General features: G+C 47.4%; 1 pseudogene; it reads left to right on the top strand.

Annotated features, from left to right (window-relative positions):
• Nucleotides 1-3232: 3232 nt before the first annotated feature.
• Nucleotides 3233-5459, top strand: LOC125506654 (annotated as a pseudogene).
• The last annotated feature ends 3682 nt before the right edge of the window (nucleotides 5460-9141 follow it).

The following is a 9141-nucleotide window of genomic DNA, read 5'->3' as shown; positions in this document are numbered from 1 at the left end:
AGGAACAACATATCACATTTTTTATGGTTGGAACTGGAAGCAGAAACATAAAAATGGGTGACCTTTCACCAACTGTACAATTGATGGCATTTAATAGTCTAGAAATATACTCTGGCTGAAATTAGCGTTTGAAGGAAGTTAATGGTTATCGTGGAACTTACCGGATAGGGCACGGATCTGACACTCTAATCTAATTTGGCAGGCTGCGATGTGCTGCCCCTCGAGGTCGTCGTTCACGTGGAGGATGATGACGACAGTAGGTGGGATGAAGTGGTCGAGATGTTGTACGCACGTCTCCCGGGTCGGCGGTCTTGGTTCCTGCCGATTGCTCCGATGAGAGGGCAGGTGGAGCCAGGCCATAAGCCTCGGTGAGGGCACCATCGCGGGTGCCGACTTCGTTCTCTGCCGTGGAAGCCGGAGCGAAGGGATGGAGGACGGAGGCGGAGCAGGGGTCTATGACGAGAAAAAGAGAGACTGCGTGTGAGAAGGTTGTTGATGCCAAGTTGAGCGAGGAAGGAGTAGGCCGGGGGAGACATTTTTTCTTGGCAGGAGTCGCGATATTGGAAGAGGCCGGCGGCGGCGATCTCTCTCGGGAGGAGTCGCGGGGTTGGGGCGAGGGGTTAGGGAAAGATGGGGCGTGGGAGGTGGGGCTTGCGTACGTGGGCTTTTCATTCCTACACTTTTTCTCTTTCTTTTTATCATGCCTTCGTGGGTGCCTTTTTTTCTCTTCGTGGGTGCCTTTTTCGTCTGCGTGAGTATGCGAAGGGAGGTGGGGATCGAACGAGGTCGAACCATCACAACATTCGATCCTCCTTTAATAGTAAAGATACCTATCAAAATTGCATCACTAGTATGCAGGGACACAACAAATAATGCAAGAATATGGTGTTGGATAATTCTAAGATGGAGAAATAAAATGACGAAGACCATGGTCGTCATGCCGAGCAATCACAGTGGCAGGAAGATGCATGAAGGTTGTGAAGGGTTTGATTGCATCTTGTAATTAAGGTTATGCATTGATTAGATCGTGAGAATGATCAGTCCCTAAGACCCTAACACATGCCGAACCATTATTGGCGATCATGCTTTGGTAGGCTGGATGCATAGAAATCTTTAAAGTCAATTCTTCTGCTAGACGTACGCGTTTGTCCACTCTAGATACCTCTTGTCTGGACATCCATCACCGTGTTTGTACTTGTAGTACTGGATTAGGGCACCTTCAACATCATGTCCAATATCGGATGTACTAATTGTCCACGGACGCGTCCATGGACACGGATACGATAGCCGGCCATCCTACAGCATGCCCAAAACTTCCGTCCGCATTTCAAACAAAAACTGAGCAAAAGAACAATTTTCATGCAAACAAAAGTATTTCATGCAAATAAAAAACCTAATTTATGAAAAGTTCAACATATTACATTAAACAAAAACAGACATGCCATTCTTTTTACATAGCAAAAATTAGCCTAGTCTAAATATATTTGCTGGCCATGGGCATATCCGCGTTCCACGTCCTGCTCTTTGCCGCACGTGGGCACATCCGTGTCCCATCTCCTACTGTTCGTCGTCGTAGTCCGCCACATGGCCCTGTAGGCCTGGACGCGGCCGGTCAAGGTGAGGTTGACGACCTATGTGGAGGGTTCAGCCTCATGGTTGTTGCAGCCCTGCATGAACGACTCGGAGCAGCCAACGTTGGCAGCGTTCCCGTCTCGGCGCAAAAAGAAGCGTCGGATTTAGGAAGTTGAGAACAACATGAGGCAGATTTAGATCGAGTTGAGAGTTATGAAAGCATTTCTAATGCAAGTAACGGTGCACTCATCACGTAATTTTGCATTTGATGCATGGCTTGATTAGGTAAAGAAAGTTTGACATGACGTTGAGGATGTAATTATCGAGTATGAATACCTGCTTGGATAATCAAATACATAAGATAGTAGTTCACTAAAGAAACTATGGCATCGTTCCAAACATGCGGGTGGTTGGCGAAGCATTACTGAATAGCTTAAGCAGGTTGAGGTCCATCTTTTTTGAAGCTCAAGAGCATGAGAGATCGTTATGGCATCACAATTAGTGCAGAAGGAGAAGTTAACCACACAAGCCAGAATGGTCAGCTGGAACATGCTCTGGACTCAACATGTGTCTAAACATCGAGGATGAGGTGGTCGGGTTTGAAGAAGAAACATCATGGCTTGTGCAACAGTTGATACACGGGCAAGAAGAGCGAACAATCGTCTCTGTCTGTGGTATGGGTGGTTTAGGTAAAAGACTGTTGTCCGTCAGGTCTATAAAAAGGATGAAATTAAGCAGAATTTTGACTGTTCTGCATGGATTTCAGTCTCTCAAAGTTACAACATTGAACATCTATTGAGGGAAATATTAAAGCAGCTCCAGGCGAAGGAAAAGGACATCCCTAGTCAGGTTGACACTACCGATGTTGCAAGCTTGGTACAAAAACTAAAGAACTTCTTGCAGGACAAAAGGTATTTGATTGTCTTGGCCGACATGTGGAGTCATTATGCCTGGGTTTTATTAAATCATGCACTGGGTATAAGCAACAAAGGAAGCAGGATCATCATAACTACCAGAAATGAATATGTTGCTTCATTAGCTGACGATGAGCATGTCATTAAACTTAAAACACTTGGAAAGGAAGAAGCATGGGATCTCTTTTGTAGAAAAGCCTTTACAAGAGTAGAAGGAAAAACATGTCCTCAGATTTGTTGGGTAGAAAAAATTGTGGACAAGTGTGAAGGGTTGCCACTAGCAATTGTTGCCATTGGAACTTTGTTGTCACACAAAAAGCCATATGAAAATGAATGGAAAACTTTCTATAATCAGCTAGATTGGCAGATAGTCAACAACCCAGAGCTCAACTCTGTAAAGAATGTCTTGGACCTTAGAATCAACTATTTACCAGGAAATTTGAAGAACAACTTTGTATACTACGGCATATTTCCTGAAGACTATCAGATTCTAAGAGATGAACTTATTAGGTCATGGATAGCTAATTAAAGGCTTCTTACAAGAAAGGGGGCCATGTTTAACTATGGAGGAAGTAGGGAATGAGTATCTCAACGAAATCACTCAACGTTCACTTCTTCAAGTGGTCCAGAGAGATGCTGATGGCATGGCACAGACATTCCAAATGCATGACCTTGTAAGAGATATAGCTGTAAGCAAGTGTGCAAGTGGGAATTTTTCTCTTCTTCTGGATAACTCTCGTGATACAATGCATAGCAGAGAAGCACGACGTATTTCGGTACAGAAAGCTAACAGCATTGAAGGTACTCTTAATGGTAGAGAAAAGATACGGTCCTCCATTTTGTTCCATCGTGAAGTATCATCCTCCTGGGTAGAATCTGCTTCTGGAAATTTCAGATTGCTAAGAGTCTTGTCCTTACGATTTGCAAAGATAAAGAAGCTCCCTAATGTTGTGACCACCCTGTTCAATTTGCGCTACCTTGATTTGTCCTTTACAAATCTTAAAGTGGTTCCCAAAGCTTTGTGTAAGTTGACGAAGCTACATATGCTAAATCTTTTAGGAATTGATGTAGTGGAACTGTCGCTCCAAATAAAAGAGTCGACTAAGCTCTGATTTCGGAGTACTCTTGGTCCCGTTGACCCCCGTGTCTCCTCCCTGAGTGAGGCGACCGGGGGCTCCCCTTCCCTCCTCCTTCTAATCCCCTCCCGCCGCCGCCGGCATAGGCCATCGAGCCTTGCTCGTGTGGTGTTGGCGTCATCAGCCCCGCCCCCCTCCGCGGCGCTGCCGCTTGGGTGGTGGTGGCTGGCGGCGATGCATCCAAGCTGGCGACGGATCAGACGGCGGCGCAGCTTCACGGGTGGGGCGGCGCGATGGCTGCCGGTGGCGCGGCTTCTTGGCTGCGGGGCAGCACGATGGCTAGCGGTGGTGCCCTTCCGGCCCAGATTTGGGCCATTTTGGGCCCCATCTGGGTTTGGATGGGCTTGGTGTGGGCTTTATGGCGTCGTCTCTGGCGGAAGGAGGTGTGGCTGCTCGTGCTGGGGGTGGTGGAGTGGCGACACTCTTACTGCAGTGCGGCTACGGGAGCTTCACGAGCCCATTTCGGGCTCGGCCAGGCAGGGGTGTCTGGTGTGCTCCCGAGTTGCGTCCGGTCGGTTACTGCCGAGGGTGGTGGAGGTTGTCCCTCCCGTGTGGCAGCTGGCCTTGCCGCTCCTCGTTTCCGACTGATTCCTCTTGATCCCGGTGGTCTCGCTTCGGTTGCCACGGTGAGACGGCAATGGTGACCGCAAGACTGTGGTGGCACATATTGGTGGACGGCAAGTATGGTGGAGCGTGATGGATCATCCGGGGTCGTGGTTGGTTGGCGGTTGGGAGAAATCCTTCTCGGCTTGTCCGGCTCCGATGCGGTGACACCCGTGGGTGCCGCCGTGCCTTGCTGAAGGGTGTCGTAAATACCCCTTCCCCTACGCCCCTTCGCGTACCGGGAGAAACCCTAGGACATGTCCGGGTAGCAGCGTCGTCATCGTCGTGTTCCTTCTTAAAGGTGTTGCTTGGTATGCAGTGTTCTGGAGTGCTAGGAGTGTGGTGGAATTGTTCGGCGGGCGCAGCGGTTGCGAGTCATCTTCGCTTTCGTTGATCTGATGTTGTTGGCATTTTTTTCTCTGATGTTTCTCTTTTGTTTATTTTCGGCGTGCTTGCGCCGAGGCCTAGCAATTGTATCGTGTGGTTGCTATATCATGCGGGGTGAAGGCCTATTTCGTCAAAGCTCCAATTTCTGCTACCTAAGGTCAACCATGATTATGATGCAAGAATATTTGATTGCTTTCAAGGTGCTAAAGTACATTCTGGAATTTGTCTTCTAAAGGATATGCAAGAACTGGGATATATAGCAGCAAACAAAGATATAGTCGTCATTCGTTGCAACTTGACTTTGCTCCGAATGTTTAAAATAACGAAAGTCAAAGCATGAGCACATTAAGGAATTATGGACCTCTATTACAAGATTGGCACACCTTTATGATCTTATAATCTCGTATGCGAAGGAAGAAGTTCTTGATCTAGAAAACTGAGATCCTCTTCCAAATCTGGAATGGTTTTACTTGAAAGGCAAGTTGCAAGGACGTGTTATCCCATCAATATTCGGCAGTTTTGAAAAACTGCGCATGAGGTGGTCCAGGTTACAAGCTGATCCAATTCCTTCATTTGGACACTTATCGCATCTAGTCTAACACTCTAACTTCACCTTTACAGAGTCTATGAGGGACAGATCATGATTTTCAAGGCAGGTTGGTTACCAAACCTCGAGAAATTATACTTAGCTGACATGGAGCAGCTCAGTTGCATGGAAGTGGAGGCGGGGGCCATGCCTATCCTGAATTATATGCAGCTCACTGGTCTGAAAAGTATGCTCATTGTTCCAGCAGGATTCCAAAATTTAACCATACTCCAACAGATGGTCCACAAGGACATGCAGTAGAATCTATAGCTCGGTAGAAGGCTGCCTTTGCACCAACCATATCCCCCAGGTACTTCATCGCCTTCGGTAATGATGCAAGTGCCGCTGGTAAATATGTACGTATTTATCTATTTATTTATTTATGATTTCACCATTTTTTCTTATGCCGTGAAATACTTTCTCACTTTAATTTGGTGTGGACCAGATAAATGTAAATCGGAACCAAACACCACAAGGAACTTATAAATTGTTCTTTGGGTTGAAACACCACAAGGAAGAAACTTTGCGTTGTTGTTGAGAGCGATTTTTTGTAGGACGAGCTACAGGGTACCCTCTATCGCAGCCGTTCAATCTGGGCTGCCGTGCATCTGGATGTGTGCATAAGATTCGAAAATCAGCAGCTAGGCAGGTGCTCAACGCTCAATATTCTGGCACCGGAGGACTTTTTTACTGTTTTGACCCATTAACGAAAGTTTAGCACAATTTAACCTTATTTTGAAACTTTTCTCAGATCTGACACATTTCAAGACGCCAACAACCATGGCGTCTTGGTACCAATGGCGGAGGTAGAGGGTGGACAGGGTGGGCCGTGGCCCACCCTGAGATTTGGAAATAGCCTTTATACAATAGAAGAAAGGCTAAAAAATAAAAGGAAAAATAAATGTATATGTATAGCTACACTATTGGCCCACCCTGGCCCAGTGGGCTAGGTCCGCCACTGCTTGGTACACTGTAGACGCCGCAGTCTCCACCGTCTGGCCTTAGCCCACCTTGCGACGAAGCAAAAGGGTAGACGCTACAAACCATGGCGTTTATGTCCGAAAGTTTAAATAGCATGCATGCTTGTACACACATATATGAACGACAAGATGAAAGCTATGAAGTCGCCGTGCAGTGTCCCCTCAGCCTTTCTGGAGGCCACGGCAATGCCTAGTGCTACCCCGCAAAAAAAAAAGAAGAATAAGAAGAAGAAGCAATGCCTAGTGCTAGTGCAATCGATGAGTTAGATGGCCGTGCTTTCCTGTCCCAGCCAACCAACGTCTAGCACCATGCTGTGCATGTACAGATGTACTCGTATGTATACATATACCTGTATATGTACGTCTTGTTCCGACAAAAATCTTCAAACCTATGTGTAAAAGCATCAACAGTCAGACTTATCTAATTCGGTCCTAAATGCTCATGGACGCGTCCGAGCGTATCCGTGGACAATGATCAGTCATACCTCAGATGTCTACGTGCACAACTGGGTACCTCGTCCACAAATTCTTAAATCCATACAATGTCATGCAACATAAACTACATACTACATACTGCATCTCGATGTTGAACATAGTATATGGCTAGTTCATCATAAATGTCATCGGACTATCAGAAATTGTACATGCGTTTATACATTTTTTTTAGAAGAGGTCATCCTCGGCCTCTCCATTTGAAAGATGCATGCGGCCATATTATTAAACAAAGTTCAGCAAAATACAAAGTCAGTAATCTGAAGAACAGCTCACAAAGGGAGCACAAATAAAAAAGGCTAAGCAAATAAATCAAAGCCACAACCGGCTGGATGAGACTACATTAAGAACCTATCCTATTATGCGACCGTCATTTAAACCGGTTGAAGATAGTCCATACCATCATCTCTCATCGGTTGCACTCAGTAGCTAAATACCTTATCAGAGCCTACAAAAATGAGTAACAACCCCGTACGAATTCATGCCGTAGTTCTGAAAATAACCTACAAAAACATGCTTTTACACATGGGTTTGCAGCCTTACCAATAGATTTCCGTCGGACCAAGATGTACATATGTGTATGCTTACGAGTACATGCACAGCCTGGTGCTAGACATTGTTGGCTCGGGCAGGAAATCACGGCCGTCATCCCGTCGATTGCACTAGCACTAGGCACTGCTGGGGCCTACAGAAAGGCTTAAGAGCAATTCTAACGGGCAGACCCAAATATACGGCGTTTTTATATGTTTTTTGTCCATTTAGGACGACTATTCGCCCTTGCGTTCATGCTGTTTTAGATTAGGGTTGGTAGTATACCTAACACACTGACCCATCTCATATCCACACTCAATTTTTAAACAAGGTCCGCGGTCATAAATCATGCCAGCACCATGCCAGCGCCGGCATACAATGCCGGGTTCAAAATATCACCACACAGTTCATGCTGGCGCATTCGCCAGCTGCCGACACACATGCTAGCACACAAAGAATGAATGGAACTTGAGTTCGACCACGCCATCGCGGCCTTGTGGTCATGCCAGCACACCTACCAGCATAAAAAAAGGATGGCGCTGGCCGCCATAGATCGCTCGTCGTCGAACTTGAGCATGTTGGCCTACATCTTCTCGAACCACAGCCTCTTCCTTCGCGACACGGTGTTGAGATCCACCTTCATGATCTCCACCCCGGTCATCATGCTCGCGAGAGCCACTTCTTTCGCCTTGGTCTTGGCGTTGGTGGCCTCGATCTCTAGAATCTTGGCTTGCTTCTCTGCCTTCATCTCATGCATCTTGGCTTGCTTCTCTGCCTTCATCTCATGCATCTTGGCTTGCTTCTCCAAGTCCATCTCAAGCCTCATCCTTTGGATCTTCATGAAGGTGTTCATTTGCTCTCCTTTGTATCGCTTGCGCTCCTCCTTCCTTGAGTCCTTCTTACTCATCATGCCCTCCATGCTTGCGATCAAGGCGTTCGACGCCGCATCCCGCTTGTCCTCCTTTTTGGAGTTGGTCTTCCCACGCGGCCGTGCCTTCTCGCCGTCCCCAACCTCCTCCATGACTTGTTTCCCCCCACGCAACTTGAGGGCGGCATATTGCGCCTTGAACTTCTCCTCGTCTTTGATGACCCTAAAGCAATGTGAGAGGTTGAAGCACTTGCCATTGTGTTGGACCTTGAATGCCTCCAAAGTTTGAAATGCCTACAAATGTATTTCAGGCAAGCATATTGGCAAATGGTATGCAAATGAACATGCAAGCATAAACTTGATGACACAAAAGAGGGCGGCTTGCTAGAATACCATGTCTTGCATGCGATGCCGCTCATGGGGCGGGCCTTGACGCTCTCAAGAGTGGCACAAAACTTATTGCACTCTTATTGGATCACCCTCCATCGCTTCGAAATGGACACCCACCCGCGCGTGCTTACTATTTGGTACGACGGAAATTTCTTGTGCTCATGGATCTCACGGTGGACACGAATCCAAAAGGTTGAATGCTTTTGGTCGGTGCCCATCTTGGGGTCTTGCCCAATGTATCTCCAACACTCACAAAGAAGCTTGTCCTCGGCTGCCGTGTATGCCTTGGTCCGCTTGCTCTTGCGCTTCGGCTTCGCCTCGGTGGCTTGGTTGGTGAGCTCGTCCTCGAACAAAGGCTCCCCTTCGATGTCACACTCGTCCTCTTTCTTTTGCCTATAGTCCTTCGAAAACTCGTGGTTGAGTGGGAAGCCGTCCAAGTCCAGGCCGACCTGATTACACATGAAGGCCGCCTGATCCTGATCAAAGGTGGACGGTGTGAACGCCCCTCGGCCGTCCTGGCTTTGTGTCTCGTCGGGATCGTAGCCAGCGGCTGACGCACCACCCTCGAAGATCATGTTTTGCATGTAGTCGTCATCGCCGGAGGCCGACATTCCATCAAATAGGTTGCGTATGCCCGGCAGCACGCCGTCTGGCATCTTCGGTGCTCATTTCCTCGCGCCTC

This window comes from Triticum urartu, chromosome 5 (genome assembly GCF_003073215.2).
Source record: "Triticum urartu cultivar G1812 chromosome 5, Tu2.1, whole genome shotgun sequence".
NCBI lineage: Eukaryota > Viridiplantae > Streptophyta > Magnoliopsida > Poales > Poaceae > Triticum > Triticum urartu.
Note: the sequence above shows the minus strand (reverse complement) of the source record. Positions and strands in the feature narration are given on the sequence as shown.